Source organism: Euleptes europaea, chromosome 4 (assembly GCF_029931775.1).
Source record: "Euleptes europaea isolate rEulEur1 chromosome 4, rEulEur1.hap1, whole genome shotgun sequence".
In the NCBI taxonomy this organism is placed as follows: Eukaryota; Metazoa; Chordata; class Lepidosauria; order Squamata; family Sphaerodactylidae; genus Euleptes; species Euleptes europaea.
In genome coordinates this window covers 3442729-3462104 of record NC_079315.1, presented here as the reverse complement: position 1 = coordinate 3462104, position 19376 = coordinate 3442729, and the positions used below count along the sequence as shown (strand labels likewise).

The 19376-nt window shown below is 48.5% G+C and overlaps 1 protein-coding gene across 37 annotated transcripts in view; it reads right to left on the bottom strand.

The window, feature by feature from the left end:
- The window catches only part of CAMK2G (calcium/calmodulin dependent protein kinase II gamma), a 177014-nt gene that overhangs the window by 74454 nt on the left and 83184 nt on the right, over window positions 1-19376 (bottom strand). The window lies entirely within an intron of this gene.

Below are 19376 nucleotides of genomic sequence, written 5' to 3'. Positions count from 1 at the left end.
GCCGGCCCCACTAGAGATGGAGAAACGTCTTCCCTTTGCGCCCTCGCCATCATTTGGAACACGTTCCCTCCCCCTAGAATGTTCCTCCAAAGCCCACCCTTTTGGCATCCACAACTGCCCTAAACATAAGAACATAAGAAAGGCCATGCTGGATCAGACCAAGGCCCATCAAGTCCAGCAGTCTGTTCAACCATGGCCAACCAGGGGCCTCCAGGAAGCCCACAAACAAGATGACTGCAGCAGCATTATCCTGCCTGCGTCCCACACCGCCTAATAGAATAGGTAGGCTCCTCTGATAACTGGAGAGAATAGATGTGCATCATGACTAGTATCCATTTGGACTAGTAGCCATGGATAGCCCCATTCTCCATAAGAACATAAGAAAGGCCCTGCTGGATCAGACCAAGGCCCATCAGGTCCAGCAGTCTGTCCACACAGTGGCCAACCAGGTGCCTCTAGGAAGCCCACAAGCAAGACCACTGCAGTAGCATTATCCTGCCTGTGTTCCACAGCACCTAGTATAATAGGCCTGCTCCTCTGGTACTGGAAAGAAGAGGTACGCATCACGACTAGTATCCATTTTGACTAGTAGCCCTGGATAGCCCTCTCCTCCATGAACGTGTACACTCCCCTCTTAAAGCCTTCCAAGTTGGCAGCCATCACCACATCCTGGGGCAGGGAGTTCCACAGTTTAACTATGCGTTGCGTGAAGAAATACTTCCTTTTGTCTGTTTTGAATCTGTCACCCTCCAGCTTCAGCAGATGACCCCGCATTCTGGTGTTATGAGAAAGGGTGGAAAGCTTCTCCCTGTCCACTCTCTCCACACCATGCATAATTTGATAGACCTCTATCTATAAGGACGAAGAGGAGGAAGGCAGGCAAGAAGGAATCACCAGTGCTAATAAGAGGTGAGGAATCGAAGGCCTCCTTACTGGATGTTCATTCATCTCTCTGGGCAGGATGGAAACAAAGTGAGGCGAAAAACCAGAAAGAGATCAGGTGCAAATCTGGCCAAATACATGAGACACCATCACCCCTAACAACTACTTACCTGCCTTGCACATGAAGTTCTTTAAAGTTCCAAAGAGTTTTAAACGCTTATTTTTTTGTTTTGCTATTTCTTTAGAGTTAACTCGTATTAAGTCCGACGCGCAGGGATAATATCACGATGCTTCCTTTTTGGTGACCTTCCTGCTCCGCATTCTCTATTTTCAGAACAATAATACTAGATTAAAGCCGACGGGGCTGTTCGGGCCAGCTGTTCGGAATCAAGGATCACAGCGAAAGGGTCGCTGCTAACGGGCACGTTTACCTAGAAAATAACTACTTGGCCTGGTATTAACTTGGCAGATGCCTCCTGCAGCTGACAGCATGGTTGTGTTTATTCTCAATCACAGACAGGTTTACCCACACATAAAAATCACCATGATAGACACAAACACGACGGTTGAAAAAGGCAACCGATTCGGGGCATGTTCTCCTCTGGCCTCCTTTGCAGCCACATTCAATCCTCTGCTACAAGCGCAAGAGAGTCAGAAAATTTCTGCACCCCTCCTTAGATGAACACCGAGAATCTCGGCATAAAAAGGTTCCTGCCCCTGTTGCTCAAATTGCAAACGCCTTCCCTTCACATCTGTGAACGTTGCCTTACCACACTGCAAGCTATGGAGACGGGGCCTACAGGAGTTTAGATTTCCCCCAATAAACCAAAACATCTTAACAGTAATGACATTTCAAACTTCCCTGCCATATTAATTACTGTTTACAACCAGGCTTCTGATTCAGCAGAAGCACATATTAAGTGCCAAGTGCAGCTTCCCAAGAACGTCCAACTTTTGCAAGAAACTTTCTAGCCCTTCTCGTGGAGATGTGCTTGAAAGCTGGCGGACGTCATCAGCTGAACACTCAGGAACCCGGGGGGGGGGGATTCCAGTAGCAATACGGTAGCAATGCTGCCCCCCCCCCAAAGATCATAACTGGACTGAGAATTATGAGTTTCCTCCGTGAATTTTGACACACTACAAGTGTAAGGATGTGTCTCTGGCCACCAAGATAAAGTTAATTCATGCCATCGTTTTCCCTGTTACTGTGTATGGGTGTGAAAGCTGGACAATGAAGAAAGCTGATAGGAAGAAAGTGGATTCCTTTGAAATGTGGTGTTGGAGGAGAGTGTGACGAATACCCTGGACTGCCCCCCAAAAACAAATCAGTTGGTTATAGATCAAATCAAGCCTGAACTGACCCTAGAAGCTAAAATGACTCAACTGAGGCTGCCGTACTTTGGTCACATTATGAGAAGACAAGAGTCATCAGAAAAGACAGTCATGCTAGGAAAAGTTGAGGGCAGCAGGAAAAGAGGAAGACCCAACGAGAGAAGGATTGACTTTATAAAGGAAGCCACAGCCCTCAGTTTGCAAGATCTGAGCAAGGCTGTCAAAGATAGGACATTTTGGAGGACACTGATTCATAGGGTCGCCATGAGTCGGAAGCAACTTGACGACACTTAACACACACACACACACACACACACACACACACACACACACACACGTGTTCCCAGTTGGTGTGTAAATGTTTTGGGGAACGTGACCTCTCACCGTTCTGCTTGTGAACTGCAGAAGAGGAGCAACTGGACAGGAGAACACTGCTGAAGAAACGCACAGGTACCAGGTCACGTGTCAGGATGCTCAAACACCTGCAGGTTTGGTGTACATCTCTAGTTTCTAGTCTCTGTGGGTAGGACTTGAATGCCCAGCACTGCTCTTTCCCCCCTCCCCGTTTGCAAAATCAGAAATGCAAAACAAAACTGGAAAGCAAAGGTTTTAAAAAGCCAGTTTGCATATCTCTTCTTGATTTACATGTATTTATACATTTGGGTGAATTCAGTTTTTCTTGGCATACAATGTGCACTGGCTTACCTCGTGATTTTCTGTAAAACACGCAGCCCAAATTATAATCCTCATTATTGCAGAGAAGAATTCAGAGAACTATTAGTATCACCAGGGAAAAGTCCAGGAGCACCCAGATATGGGAGAAGATCGCTTAGTACATCCTCAAGTACTTGAGGGGCTGTCATATAGCGGATGGTGCTGAGTTGTTTTCTGTTGCCCCAGAAGCTTGGACCAGAACCAACGGGTTGAAATTAAATCCAGCTAAACATTAGGAAGAACTTTCTAACAGAGCGGTTCCTCAGTGGAACAGGCTTCCTTGGGGGGGGGGCTCCCCTTCTTTGGAGGTTTTTAAGCAGAGGCTAGATTGGCCATCTGTCAGCAAGGCTGATTCTATGCCTTAGGATCATGAGAGGGAGGACAGGAACGGTTGCGTTAGTGTTTGGCTCTCATGGCCCTTTCTTGCATGCCCAGGGTAGTGCCGATCGCCACTTTGGGGTCAGGAAGCAGTTTTCCTCCAGGCCAGATTGGCCAGGGATCCTGGAGGGTTTTTTTTTGCCATCTTCTGGGCGTGAAATAGGGGTCACAGGGGGTGTGGGGGGCAGAGCCAGTTGTTAATTTCCTGCATTGCACAGGGGGTTAGACTAGATGACTCTGGTGGTCCAACTCTATGATTCCATGAATGTAACAGTCATAACCAACCTCTTCCAGAGAAGCCATTTCTGAGCCTCCAAATCCATTCTGTTACCTCATTCTTTGGTTCAAAAAAAAATAACACTCCTGATTTTTTTTAAACCTGAATTTGAGGTAGAACTCTGTAAACTTCTCTGTCTCATGTGGCCAAGATGCCCTCCCTCAGCTGACCAGCGGGGAAGAAAGTGAGCAGCCACAGAGTCCTGTTGCCCAGGCCAGGTGGGCGGTGACCGGTTTGAACGCCAGACGCTGGCCGGCCAGGGCAACATAACTCTTCCACTCACTCTCTTCCCCGCCCAACAGCTGATGGGCAGAGAAGAGATCGAGTGGGGAAAGAGGCCGGTCGCCCTGGCCGGCCAGCATCCAGTGTTCAAACCAGTCACCGCCGGCCCCACCCGTCAGCTGTCGGGCGGGGTGGGCAGTGACTGGTTTGAACACGGGACGCCTGTCGCCCAGGGCCCGCTCTCTTCAGTCAGCTGACGGGCAGGGAAGAAAGGGAGCGGCGAAAGAGTCCTGTCGCCCTGGCCGGCCAGTGTCCGGTGTTCAAACTGGTTGCCGCCCACCCGGCCCGGTCAGCAGCAACAGGTTTGAATGCCAGACGCTGACCAGCCAGGGCAACAGGACTCTTTTGCCCCCATGTATGAGAGGACCCCTATTTTTCCTTTATTTTGGGTTGAAAAAAATAGGGGTCGTCTTATACACGGAAAAATACAGTAAGTCATGTACATGTGGAGGAGAAAATCAAACTTCACATATACCCTGCTGAGATCCGAACTGCCTTTGACTATCCAAGAAAGATATCTTGGGGACATGGTGGATAGCTCAGTGAAAACGTCAGTGACTAGCGCTGGTGGAAAAGGAAAAGTCCATGTTAGGCATTATTAGGAAAAGGATTAAAAATAAAACAGCCGGAGTCATAATGTTTTTCTGTAAGCCTCTCCAGCACCCACATTTGGAATCCCGTGTCCAGATGTGTTTGCCCTGTCTCAAAAAGGATATCACTAGAAGACATAAAAATGAAAACGATCTGAAGACTGCAGAAGCACCTACCCTACGAGAAAAGACTACATTAGAGAAACTCTAGTTTGGGGGGGGGAGAAGAAAACTGAGGTGGGGGGCATGAAAGAGAAGAGTTTTCTCCAATGCACTTGGAGATAGAATTTGGGGTCACTCGATGAAACTGATAGATTGAAGATTCGAGATAAACAGAAGAAAGTAATTCACAGTTAAGGAGAGGAGGAAGAGAAGAGTTGGTTTTCATACCCTGCTTTTCTCTACCTTAAGGAGGGGAGGGGGTGTGGCTCAGTAGTAGAGCCTCTGCTTGGCATGCAGAAGGTCCCAGGTTCAATCTCCGGCATCTCCAGTTAAAGGGACTAGGCAAGTAGGTAGTGTGAAAGACCTCTGTCTAAGACCCTGGAGACCCGCTGCTGGTTTGAGTAGACAATACTGATTTTGATGGACCAAGGGTCTGATTCAGTATAAGGCAGCTTCATGTGTTCATGGCGTCTCAAAGCAGCTTACAATCACCCAGCAGGCTGCATGAGGAGGAGTGGGGAAACCAACCCAGTTCACCAGATTAGAATCCACCGCTCCTAACCACTACACCACAGTGGCTCTCAAGATGGGATTTTTATCTCAAGACGGGGTTATGGCTTTCCTGGATTCAATAGGTATTTACACATGCTTCATAAAGGATAGCCTTGTCAATGTCCAGTAGCTTCCCGTATAGGTTTTAAGTGTAGGAGTGGGGAAACCAACCCGGTTCACCAGGTTAGCGTCCGCTGCTCATGTAGAGTGAGGAATCAAACCCAATTCTCCAGATTAGAGTCCGCCACACCCCGCTGGCTCTCAGAGAATGCACTGAACACAAGAAATTTTCAACCATCTTCTCACAGAAAGATGAGTATGCCTAGCACTTACTATACTAGGCATGCTCATCTTTCTTTATCTTTCTTCCTCATCTGTCATGCTCATCTTTCTTCACCTTTCTTTATCTTTCTTGGAGATCTTCATTCTCCAAGCCGGGCCTTGTCGAGATCCACCAGCACCCCGTAAAGTGAAAACTGCTCAGTATAAGGGCTTTCCATCCCCAGGGCAAAGCCAGAACGTCTCAGAAGACTCAAGGTATTTTCTGAAATGCCTTACTGGTGACCTTTTTTATTTTTAAGTCTCGCTGCTGACGTTGTTTTCCTCTTCTGCTGCTGAACGTCTCCCCCCCCCCATTACTACACCCTTTTCATCCTCATTTAGCACATGGGGGGGTACTGACCCAATTAAAGAGGATGCTGCGAAAAGGAGGATGGTGGCACTATGCAGACAGATTTGGCTAGGTGGAGCCCAACGGGAGAGGGAAGCGTGAAACTTCCTGCCCAAGTAACATAGGTGATCCTAGCTACCTGTATTACTGAACACTATCGTAGGTAAAGGTAAAGGTAGTCCCCTGTGCAAGCACCGGGTCATTCCTGACCCACAGGGTGACATCATATCCCGACGTTTACTAAGCAGACTATGTTTATGGGGTGGTTTGCAATTGCCTTCCCCAGTCGTCTACACTTGACCCCACAGCAAGCTGGGTACTCCTTTTACCGACCTCGGAAGGATGGAAGGCTGAGTCAACCTTGAGCCGGCTACCTGAAACCAACTTCCGTCGAGATCGAACTCAGGTCGTGAGCAGAGCTTTTTTGACTGAAGTACTGCAGCTGACCACTCTGTTCCAAGGGGCTCTGAACACCATTGTACTACTTAGGACGGTATACAACCCCCTCCCCAAATTCAAAGCAAGCACAATTTTTGAGAAAAGGGTCCACGCAAATGCAGCCTGCTTTTGACGCAGACCTAATTTAATGAAATGAAAAGCAGTTTACAAGATTTATTTGTTTGCATTTATAACCCACCTTTCTTCCCAACGAGGATCCAAAGCGACTTACATCTTTCTCCTCTCCTCCATGATCCATTTCTTTACAATGACCCTTCCCTGAAATTGGAGCTGCTTCTCAAAGAAATATCAGAACTGACATGAAATCTTTCCCACCCACCCCCATATACTAGGCTCCACTTTCACAGAATAAGTTCACCCCACCACCATCCTCCCTACTTTTAAGGCTTAAAGAGGGGAGTGGACATGTTCATGGAGAAGAGGGGTATCCGTGGCTACTAGCCAAAATGGCTACTAGTCATGATGCATATCTGTTCTCTCCAGGAACAGAGGAGCAGGTCGAATATATTAGGTGCTGTGGAAAACAGGCAGGATAAATGCTGCTGCAGTTGCCTTGTTTGTGGGCTTCCTGGAGGCACCTGGTTGGTCACTGTGTGACCAGACTGCTGGACTTGATGGACCTTCGTCTGATCCAGCAGGCCTCTTCTTATGTTCTTATGATGCAGAACTATTCTCTCCAGGATCAGAGGAGCATGCCTGTTATATTAGATGCTGTGGAACCCAGGCAGGATAAATGCAGCTGCAGTTACCTTGTTTGTGGGCTTCCTAGAGGCACCCGGTTGGCCACTGTGAGAACAGATTGCTGAACTTGATGGGCCTGATCCTGCATGGCCTTTCTTATGTTCTAAAGGTGGGGGGAGCGCCCCACAGCATCCACCACAGCCCATCTGCAGCCAGACGGCATCGCAACTCTGGGCACACCGAGACGGCACCCCCGGTGACTCTCCGGGGCAGCTCCGCTCACCTTGCCACCCTCAGTTTCTCCCTCATTGTAATAAAATGGGCAGGATTTCTCACTGCAGCCCATGCAGGCGGCTTCCAGAAAGGCTCTCCTTTTGATTAAAAGTTTGCTATTAGAAAGCATTGCCGCGCGGAATACAAATAATCCTTTGGAAGCTGCCTGTTCCAGCAGCTCACGATGAGCTCTGCTGGAGGAGGGGGGGGGGACCAGCGACAGAAGGACAGGTTAGCTAAGAGGACACCGGGTGCCTTTGCTAACCGGTCTCTGACGGTTACCTCTCCTCTCCCTCACATGTCACCAAGCCACAGCAGAAACGAAAGGAGGGGAGGCGCTGTGGCTCAGTGGCAGAGCATCTGCTCGGCATGCAGGAGGTCCCAGGTTCAATTCCAGCATCTCCAGTTAAAGGTACTAGGCAAGCAGGTGATGTGAAAGACCTCTGCCTGAGACCCTGGAGAGCCGCTGCCAGTCGGAGTAGACAATACTGACTTTGATGGACCCAGGGTCTGATTCATAAGAACAACTCTGCTGGATCAGACCAAGGCCCATCAAGTCCAGCAGTCTGTTCACACAGTGGCCAACCGGGTATCTCCAGGAAGCCCCCAAACAAGATGACTGCAGCAGCACTGTCCTGCCTGGCCTCCACACCACCTAATTTCATAGGCATGCTGCCCTGATCCTGGAGAGAATAAATACACACCATGACTAGTATCCATTTTTACTAGTATTTACTATTTAGTACAAGGCAGCTTCATGTGTTCATGTGAAAGGAAGCGGAGAGCTTTGTGTTTTCCAAGCCAAACACACCCACAGCTGGCCTTTCAAGGTCCAAAATGGAAGAAACGCCTTCCTCTTTTTTGCATCATAGAGATCCACTCGCTCTGAGAACATACACAGCCAGCGGTCCGACTACTGCTGGAGTACTGGATCAGGTTTACGGTGCTGGTTTTGAGAGCCAGCATGGTGTAGCAGTTAAGAGCGGTGGTTTGGAGCGGTGAATTTTAATCTGGAGAAACCGGGTATGATTCCCCACTCCTCCACAGGAGCGGCGGAGGCTAATCTGACAAACTGGATTTGTTTTCCCCACTCCTCCACACGAAGCCAGCTGGGTGACCTTGGGCAAGTCACAGAGTTCTCTAAGAGTTTTACCGGCTTGCAATCACCTTCCCTTCCCCTCCCCACAACAGACACCCTGTGAGGTAGGTGGGGCTGAGAGAGCTGTGACTAGCCCAAGGTCACCCAGCTGGCTTCATGTGGAGGAGCGGGGAAACAAATCCAGTTCGCCAGATTTGCATCCACCGCTCACGTGGAGGAGTGGGGAATCAAACCCGGTTCTCCAGATCAGACGCCACCGCTCCAAACCACTGCTCTTAACCACACCACCACACTGGGTCTGAAATTGTGAAATTATAATTAAGGTTTTAGATGTTTTATTGTTATATGTGGATATCTGTGATTTTAGTGCTGTTACCCGCCCTGAGCCTGGGCTTGGCCAGGGAAGGAAGGTTAGAAATTTAAAAATAAATTAAAAAAATAAAATTCCCATTGGAAGAGAGAACAGCAAACATAATAGGGAGGGGCCACAGCTTAGCGGTGGATCATCTGCTTGGAATGCAGAAGGTCCCAGCTTCAATCCCTGGCATCTGCAGTTAAAAAGGACCAAGCAATAGGTGATGTGAAAGACCTCTGCTTGAGACTCTGGAGAGCTGCTGCCGGTCTGAGTAGACAATGCTGACCTTAAGAACATAAGAAAGGCCCCGCTGGATCAGACCAAGGCCCACCAACGCCCATCAAGTCCAGCAGTCTGTTCACACAGTGGACAACCAGGTGCCTCTAGGAAGCCACAAACACGACGGCTGCAGCAGCACCATCCTGCCTGTGTTCCACAGCACCTGATATAATAGGCATGCTCCTCTGATCCTGGAGAGAACAGGCATGCATCAGGACTAATATCTATTTTTACTAGTAGCCATGAATAGCCCTCTCCTCCATGAACATGTCCATGCCCCTCTTAAAGCCTTCCAAGTTGGCAGCCATCACCACATCCTGGGGCAGGGAGTTCCACAATTTCACTCTGCGTAGTGTGAAGAAATCCTTCCTTTTGTCTGTTCTGAATCTCTCCCCATCCAGCTTCAGCAGATGACCCCGAATTCTAGTATTATGAGAGAGGGAGAAAAGCTTCTATCTGTCCACTCTCTCCAGACCATGCATAACTTTATCGTGTCTCCCTTTAACCGCCTTCTTTCCAAGCGAAACAGCCCTAAGCGTTTTAACCACTCCTCTCAGGGCAGTTGCTGTAGTCCCCTGGTCATTTTGACCACCTCGATGGATTGAGGGGTCTGATTCACTACAAGGAAGCTTCATACGTGTTTCTGCATGCAATCGTGTAGGTTAGCTTAAGAAAGATATCCAGAGGAGCCTCTAACCTGGAGCAGAAGCACGCTGTACAATTCTGGACACAGGGAGGGGGAGGAGACAGACGTGTAGACCAATTCATGGGGACGCTCTCCTGCCCCACTGAGATGAAACGGGGATTTGTTCTGCTCTCGCTCATTCCAATAGCCCTCGTACGGGAAGAACTGCGGAGAGGAATGCAGGGGGGAGATAAAGACGCCCCGTGGATTTTCTGTCTCTGGCACCAAGTGGAGGCTCGGCCAGCCCGAGGAACAAGGGGGCAGAATGAAGCTTGCAGGCAGCAAACTAAAGGACAATGGGAGCTTTCAGAAACAGACTTTCTGCAGGGTGCAGTTAACAAAAAACACACACACAAAAAACCCCGTCAGTGAAAGACGCCTAGAAAGTATGATCGGGCAACTCATCAACCGGCACACGAGGAGTTGCGTCTCCTCCATATGCCCAACTAAAGTTCCCCACTCCTCCACACGAAGCCAGCTGGGTGACCTTGGGCTAGTCACACTCTCTCAGCCCCACCTACCTCCCAGGGTGTCTGTTGTGAGGAGGGGAAGGGAAGATGATCATAAGCCATTTTGAGTCTCCCTTAAGTGGTAGAGAAACTCAGCATATGAAAAACCAACTCTTCTTCTTCTTCTCTCCCGATGGTCCCTTTCCTACAAAGGCAAGCAGCTATTTCGTATCCGCGTTGCCCTCTTTCGTCTTTCTACTCGCAGGACAGGGAGTGGTCGGCCCGGGTTCGGCCTTCCCACCGCAGCGCCCGCAGCCCGAGCCCCCCTCGCCCTCCCGACGCTCCGATCTGAAGGTCACGCGGAGAGCCAAGAGCAGGACGGAGACGCTGAGCCGTGGAGACGTCGCTGCCAGCCAGGAACAGGGTAAAGTCATCACCGAGCACCCAAAAGGCGCAATTAGGAGAAAGACGATTCCCACATAGAGAATACAGAAATAAACAGCACAGAAAAGAAGAAGAAACCGATCAGAAGAAGCCGTCTAATAACAGCTGATGCAGCCTGGCAGAGGTTTCCCCCCCAGCAGTATGTGCTGGTGTGGGGGGATAATTTCAGCCGAACACTGCAGAGTTCGCCAGCAACTCGATGCTGGGCCAAGCAGGGGAGAAGACGGGCAGTTTGTAGGTAGTGCGTCTTGCAGGAGCCATAGAATTCAGGTTCCAGCATATTGCAATGGCCGTCTGTAGTGGTTAAGAGAGTGGTATAGCGGTTAAGAGCGGTGGTTTGGAGCGGTGGACTCTAACCTGGAGAACCGGGTTTGATTCCCCACTCCTCCACATGAGCGGAGGAGGCTAATCTGGTGAACTGGGTTGGTTTCCCCACTCCTCCACATGAAGCTAGTGACCTTGGCCTAGTCACACTCCCTCAGCCTCACCTACCTCACAGGGTGTCTGTTGTGGGGAGGGGGAGGGAAGGCAATTGTAAGCCGGTTTGATTCTTCTGCAAGTGTTAGAGCAAGTCAGCATATAAAAAACAACTCTTCTACACCAACTAAGCCTCATAGAATCATAGAGTTGGAAGGGACCACCAGGGTCATCTAGTCCAACCCCCAGCACAATGCAGGAAATTCACAACTACCTCCCCCACACACACCCAGTGCCCCCTACTCCATGCCCAGAAGATGGCCAAGGTGCCCTCCCTCTCATGATCTGCCTAAGGTCATAGAATCAGCATTGCTGACCGATGGCCATCTAGGCTCTGCTTAAAAACCTCCAGGGAAGAAGAGCTTACCACCTCCCGAGGAAGCCTGTTCCACCGAGGAACCGCTCTGACTGATAGAAAATTCTTCCTAATGTCTAGAGGGAAACTCTTTTGATTTAATATCAACCCGTTGGTTCTGGTCCGACCTTCTGGGGAAACAGAAAACAACTCGGCTCCCTCCTCTGTATGACACCCCTTGAAGTACTTGAAGGGGTGTCTCCCTTTCCCACAATGGCAGGAAACTTCCCCAACCCAAAAATGTGCTTCCAGCCTAGCAAGACTAAATGCATTCCCCACACAGGTTTTAAGCAGCTGCTTTCTAAAAATCCCATTCAGTGAGCTCCTGTGTGACTTGCGGAGTTGATGAAATTGAAACCCTCGGGCATCTACTTCTTTTCTGTAAAAATTAGAATAAGGAGAGAACCAGGTGGATCATACCCATTCTAACAAAGTATAACCTTCATTTAGAACTCTGGATCATCCCTTTTCTCTTACCAGATCTACCAATAGATACTGAGAAAATACTTAACTCAAGGTGGCAAAATACTTAACTCAAGTAATGGCTTTAAAACCATCCTGCTAAATGATACAGGTATTTTGCTCCAAGAGGTATTGTTGAACTTGTATAGTTTTATTATATGTATTTTATGTATTTATTAATTTTAGGTATTTTATAAGTTTATACGCATTTGCTTATGTATTTGCTTATGGGTTTGTTAATGAGCAATGAACCAAACTTAACAAAGGATGTGTCACTGGCGACCAAGATTAAGTTAATTCATGCCATCTTATTCCCTGTTACTATGTATGGGTGTGAAAGCTGGACAATGAAGAAAGCTGATAGGAAGAAAGTAGATTCCTTTGAAATGTGGTGTTGGAGGAGAGTGTGACGGATACCGTGGACCGCCAAAAAGACAAATCAGTGGGTTCTAGATCAAATCAAGCCTGAACGGACCCTAGAAGCTAAAATGACTAAACTGAGGCTATCGTCACCTTATGAGAAGACAAGAGTCGCTGGAAAAGACCATCAGGCTAGGAAAAGTTGAGGGCAGCAGGAAAAGAGGAAGACCCAACAAGAGATGGATTGACTCAATAAAGGAAGCCGCGGCCCTCAATTTGCAAGATCTGAGCAAGGCTGTCAAAGATAGGACATTTTGGAGGACTTTGATTCATAGGGTTGCCATAAGTCCAAAGCGACTTGACGGCACTTAACACACACACAAAGGGTCACTGTGAACCTGCTGCAACGTTTGTTGAGTTCAATTTGCTATGTGTATTGTTTCATTCTACCGTATTCTATTTTGATATTGAGCCTGTATGCTGTTTTTGGTTTGCTACATTACCCTTTCCCCACAATGGCAGGAATAAACAGATCTTAAAAAAAGAAGTCCCTGACAAGCATTCAGCAACCTCCAGCTCTTCCAGGAGAGGAGAGTTCAACCCTTCCCTGGGCACCTTGTCTCCAAACTCCCCAAGCGTGCCCACTGCACAGTTTTGCTTGGAAAGCGTTTTAGCCGAGGGGGCGAGATGATGCCCAGAAGGGGAGGGAACGAGGACTTCTGTCTTGCCCTGCTGACAACGCTTGGAACCATGACAACCCAAGCCTTCCCGTTCGGCAGCTGAAAGGCTGTTCCAAGACGCAGCTATTCAAAGAAGGGAGCTGGGGAAACGGCGAGCTAAAAGAGGCAGACTCAATAGGAGCCCTGTGCCCATCCCCGACGATGCCTGGTTCACACGGGAAAATCAGCACTCCTCAAGAGGAAGCCACGGGGCAGAGCGAGCGACGCCGGGAACGCTACCAACGGAGCTCACCTCACAGCAGGCAACTGGAGGACACCAAAAATCAGATTTTTTAAAACTCCTCTGCACACCTCTGCTTCTGAACCCATTTCAAACGCAGTCTAGAATCCTATAGTGCAAAGGTAAACTTTTTTCCGAGCTCAATGCTTAGGGCTGTTTAGCTTGGAAAGAAGACGGTTAAAGAGAGACATGATAGAGGTCTGTAAAATTATGCATGGTATGGAGAGAGTGGTAGGGAGAAGCTTTTCTCCCTCTCTCATAATACCAGAATGCGGGGTCATCTGCTGAAGCTGGAGGGCGAGAGATTCAAAACAGACAAAAGGAAGTATTTCTTCACACAATGCACAGTTCAGTTGTGGAACTCCCTGCCCCAGGATGTGGTGATGGCTGCCAACTTGGAAGGCTTTAAGAAGGGAGTGGACGTGTTCATGGAGGAGAGGGGTATTCATAGCTACTAGTAAAAATCGATGTTAGTCATGATGCATACCTATTCTCTCCAGGATCAGAGGAGCATGCCTATTATCGTAGGTGCTTTGGAACACAGGCAGGAAAATGTTGCTGCAGTCGTCTTGCTCATGGGCTTCCTAGAGGCCCTTGGTTGGCCACTGTGCTGAGCAGACTTGATGGGCCTTGGTCTTGATCCAGCAAGGCTTTTCTTATGTCAATGCCATGCAGCTGGGGTGTGTGGGGAGAGCCAGTCAGCTGCCTGCTCTCTACCCCCTGTATCTCTGTCCAAGCCGTGCTTTCTGTACTAGAACATGCAAACTAGATGCTAGGCAGCCATCTGGTCAGCAAGGCTGATTCTGTGAACTTAGGCAGTTCATGAGAGGGATGTCAGGAAGGGTTGTGTCAGCGTTTGGCTCTCTTGGCCCTTTCTTAAATGCCCAGGGAAATGCCAGGACTTCCTTGTCTTGCAAGTATCATAATGGTAGATCTGAAACACTTCCCAAGCAAACAGCAAATCTTTTTCTCCAGTCACACTACTTCCTGCTACGTGCTGTGAAAGTAGGAATTCTCGTTTGGTAAGAAGGCACAATTCAGCCTGAAGAGTGCGTTCTCTTTGGAAAACAATGCCCTAATGTTCCTCTGCTGGCATCGCTCCAACCTTCTTCTAATTGATGGGAAATATGAATATGAGTGTTCATCAATCTTAGCTGGCTCAAGGCAAACAAGGACAGCCAAGAGTTGCCTTTTCAAAGCACGGGGGCTACAAGCCAAGTTCTAGATGAACCCTGAGAAATTCTCTCTCTCGTTCTCTCTCTGGGGCCCTGGTATTCCTTAAGAGCTTCCAGGCACTTTTCCAATGTGGGGCCATAAATCTTAAAAGAGTTGATGGATTGATCTACAGAATGGCAGACGAGAGTCAATATAAGCAAGTCCGAAGTGATGCAAATTAGGTCAAAATAAATGCGAACTCACATTTATATTGATGGAATCACAAGCAGAAGCAAATCTTGAAAGTGGAAATACCATCTCAGTTGAGGCAGCAATGAAAGGGGGTTAGGGACAGGATTGGGGGAAAATACAGAAAAGAATTCCAGAAATCTGGAAACCAAGTCCTATGAGGAAAGGCTGAAAGAGCTGGGTATGTTTAGCCTGAAGAGGAGATGACTGGGAGGGGACATGATAACCATCTTCAAGTACATGAAGGGCTGTCATATAGAGGATGGTGCTGAGTTGTTTTCTGTTGCTACAGAACATTGGACCAGAACCAATGGGTTGAAATTAAATCAAAAGAGTTTCCGTCTAGACATTGGAAGAATTTTCTAACAGTTAGAGCGGTTCCTCAGTGGAACAGGCTTCCTCGAGAGGTGGTAAGCGGTCCTTCCCTGGAGGTTTTTAAGCAGAGCCTAGATGGCCACCTGCCAGCAAGGCTTATTCTATGACTGTAGGCAGATCATGAGAGGGAGGGCACCTTGGCCATCTTCTGGGCATGGAGTAGGGGGCACTGGGTGTGTGTGGGGGAGGTAGTTGTGAATTTCCTGCATTGTGCTGGGGGTTGGACTAGATGACCCTGGTGGTCCCTTCCAACTCTATGATTCTCTGTTAGTGTTTTTGTTATTATTAGAATTAGTATTAATGCCTATTATATTAGGTGCTGTGAAACACAGGCAGGATGGTGCTGCTGCAGTCATCTTGTTTGTGGGCTTCCTAGAGGCCCCTGGTTGGCTACCATGTAAACAGACTTCTGGACTGGATGGACCTTGGTCTGATCCAGCAGGGCTTTTCTTATGTTCTTATGGAGAGCAGGGCTATCCATGACTACTAGTCAAAATGGATACTAGTCATGATGAAACCCTATTCTCTCCAGGATCAGAGGAGCATGCAGAATATATTAAGTGCTGTGGAACACAGGCAGGGTGATGCTGCTGCTGCAGTCGTCTTCCTTGTGGGCTTCCTAGAGGCACCTGGTTGGCCACCGTGGGAACAGACTGCTGGACTGGATGGGCCTGGGTCTGATCCATCAGGGCCTTTCTTATGTTCTTAGGTTCTTATAAAGGTTACGGGGCAGTGTGCCATGCCATTTCAAGGTGGGTAGTCCAAGAGGACCCCCCCCCCGCTTGTTCCCTTGCCTCGCCAAGTAGCTGCTTTCAGAATTCACCACCAGGAAAGAAAACAAGGAAGAAACGAGAGGAAAACAAGAACCTCCACAGCTTGACAGCACTGCTCCTACACGCGCAACACAAGCTGATCGTTTTTCTTCTGTGTGTGTAAATAAAGCCTGAGCAGCTGCGAATGTGGCAACGTCTTCCAGATCCTACGTTAGTCAGCAAAGGGGGGGAGAGAGAAGAGGGAAAAGCAAAGCAATTAGGAGAGCAAAGACAGGGGCAGGGTATTGGCAGAGAGGGAGCGGTTAGAACATCAGAACATAAGAAAGGCCACGCTGGATCAGACCCAGGTCCATCACGTCCAGCAGTCTGTTCGCACAGCAGCCAACCAGGGGCCTCCAGGAAGCCCACAAACAAGGCAACTGCAGCAGCATTTATCCTGCCTGTTTTCCACAGCACCTAAGATAATAGGCGTGCTCCTGTGATGCTGGAGAGAACAGGTATGCATCAAGACTAGTAGTCATAAGAAAGGCCATGTTGGATCAGACCCAGGCCCATCACGTCCAGCAGTCTGTCCACACAGCGGCCAACCAGGTGCCTCCAGGAAGCCCATGAGCAAGACGACTGCAGCATTACCCTGCCTGTGTTCCACAGCACCTAATATATTCGCCATGCTCCTCTGATCCTGGAGAAAATAGGTATGCATCATGACTAATATCCATTTTAACTAGTAGCCATGGATAGCCCTCTCCTCCATGAACGTGTCCACTCCCCTCTTCAAGCCCTCCAAGCTGGCAGCCATCACCACATCCTGGGGCAGCGAGTTCCACAATGTAACTCTGCGTTGTGTGAAGAAATACTTCCTTTTATCAGTTTTGAATCTCTCGCTCTCCAGCTTCAGCAGATGACCCTGTGTTCTGGTATTATGAGAGAAGGAGAAAAGCTTCTCCCTGTCCACTCTCTCCAAACCATGCATAATTTTACAGACTTCTATCATGTCTCCCCTTAGCCGCTTTCTTTTCAAGCTAAACAGCCCTAATCAGACAAGTCTCAGATAGGTAGACAGGCACGTCTCCTCACCATTGCAACGATCTGCACGTCTTAAAAGGGAATCGTTACATGAGCTCACCCACTCCGGCACGGGGCCACCAGCCCCGTTTAATGCATAGTTTTCCCCAAGAAGGTGAAAACGCTGTTTGTGGTTTCCACTAATGGAGCAGTGCCATATGTGAATGGAAAAGATCCATCCCAATCCCCTGAAGCAATCAGCTTTTGATCATCATCCCGACATCGCTTGAGCTACAAATATTTACATAGCTGCCGTCCATGTCAGAACCCTCCAGCGAACAGGCGAACATGGCAAAGGAAAACTCAACCCGAGCGGAGCAGGAAGTGGACAGCGCTTATCCACAGCGGACCTGACGTAGGTCCTTTTGCAAAGTGAAAAGCCCAAGGTTGAGCGGTGGAGCAGGCAGACAAGATGCCAACGTATAAATCTGAAGGGTAAGTGCAGGAAGCAGCTTTTTAAGAGGATGGAGAAGCAGGGGATTCTGATGGGAGGATGGCAGAACATAACAATGACTCAGCGTGGTGTAGAGGCTAAGTGCGGTGGTTTGGAGCGGCAGACTCTAATCTGGTGATCCGGGTTTGATTCCCCACTCCTCCACATGAGCGGTGAGGCTAATCTGGAGAACCGGGTTGGTTTCCCCACTCCTCCACATGAGCGGTGGACTCTAATCTGGAGAACCGGGTTTGATTCTCCACTCCTCCACATGAGCGGTGAGGCTAATCTGGAGAACCGGGTTGGTTTCCCCACTCCTCCACATGAGCAGCAGACTCTAAGCTGGAGAACCGAGTTTGATTCTCCAATCCTCCACATGAGTGGCGGTGCTAATCTGGTGAACCGGGTTTGATGCCCCACTCCTCCACATGAGCGGTGGACTCTAATCTGGTGAACTTGGTGAACATTATCCTGCCTGTGTTTCTCAACACTTGCTCATAGAACATAAGAATAAGCCCTGCGGGATCAGACCCAGGCCCATCAAGTCCAGCAGTCTGTTCACACAGTGGCCAACCAGGTGCTTCTAGGAAGCCCACTAACAAGACGACTGCGGCAGCACCATCCTGCCTGTGTTCCACAGCACCTAATATAATAGGCATGCTCCTATGAGACTGGAGAGAATAGATACGCTTCATGGCTAGTATCCATGTTAACTAGGGGCCATGGATAGCCCTCTCCTCCATGAACATGTCCATTCCCTTCTTAAAGCCTTCCAAGTGGGCAGCCATCACCCCATCCTGGGGCAGGGAGTTCCACAATTTAACTACGCGTTGTGTAAAGAAATACTTCCTTTTATCAGTTTTGAATCTCTCCCCCTCCAGCTCCAGCAGATGACCCCGCGTTCTGGTATTATGAGAGAGGGAGAAAAGCTTCTCCCTGTCCACTCTCTCCACACCATGCATAATTTTATAGACCTCCATCATGCCTCCCTTTAACTGCCTTCTTTGCAAACTAAACAGCCCTAAGCGTTTTAACCACTCCTCATAGGGCGTACCTTGGGGCTCTTGAAAGGGCTGTCCTGTGCCAAGTCCCTGTTTATGACATAAACTGCCATCCAGAAGCAAAATTAAAAGCAGCAGCAACCTAGGACAAGTAATCCTGGTGACACCCAGACAAAAGCATTGCCGTTAGACGTCTTAACTCCAGAATGCTCACAAAACGGGTGTGCCTTGACCTTGCTTATGTCGTAGAGCTATTTTGACTTTGGTGTTTTCACTGTAACAAGCAGTATTCCATGCTCCACATGAGCAGCGGAGGCTAATCTGGTGAACTGGATTTGTTTCCCCACTCCTACACATGATGCCAGCTGGGTGACATTGGGCTAGTCACAGCTCTCTCAGCCCCACCTACCTCACATGGTGTCTGTTGTGGGGAGGGGAGGGTGATTGTAAGCCGGTTTGAGTCTTCTTTAAGTGGTAGAGAAAATCAGCATATAAAAACCAACTCTTCTTCTACTTCTTCTCATCGGACACTGTGTGAAATGGGATGCTGGACCAGAAGGACCGCTGGTCTGATTCGGCAGGGAATCTCTTTTATTTACCAAGTTTGAGCAAAAAAATATCAGAAACAGATTGACAAAGAATTGCATTTTGTTTTATGACCTAAGACACTGATGGTACACTCTTTCTCTCAGAAGGCACTTAGGAAGTTTTTGCAAAGTTTGCAAAATTATGTAATCAATTCCTTATTCAGCATCAGACACAGAACAGATTAAGATCTTTATGTGTTGACAGATCTCACTCCCAATAAGTGAGCAACTGTGCTGTTCGTTCTATGTAGCCTCCAGGAACAGCAGATGCTTGGTATTTAAGAGCTCCGTGGAGAAATTACATGTATACGGTTATTTCTGAATGCCCATCTTCCACGCTGCCTGCTGATTTAAGGTAAAAAAAAAAAGCCAGTTCCAAAGCTTTAATTCATCATATCATTTAGCCTCAGTGAGCCTAAAAATCTACAGCCCCCGGATCAACGATGAAGGATGCACTACTCAAGAAGAGTCAAGCAGGTGGAACGACCTTTTCCGGGAATCCCAGCGGCATCAGAGCAGAGGTTCTTTGATTAGGGTTGCCAGCTCTGGGTTGGGAAATAC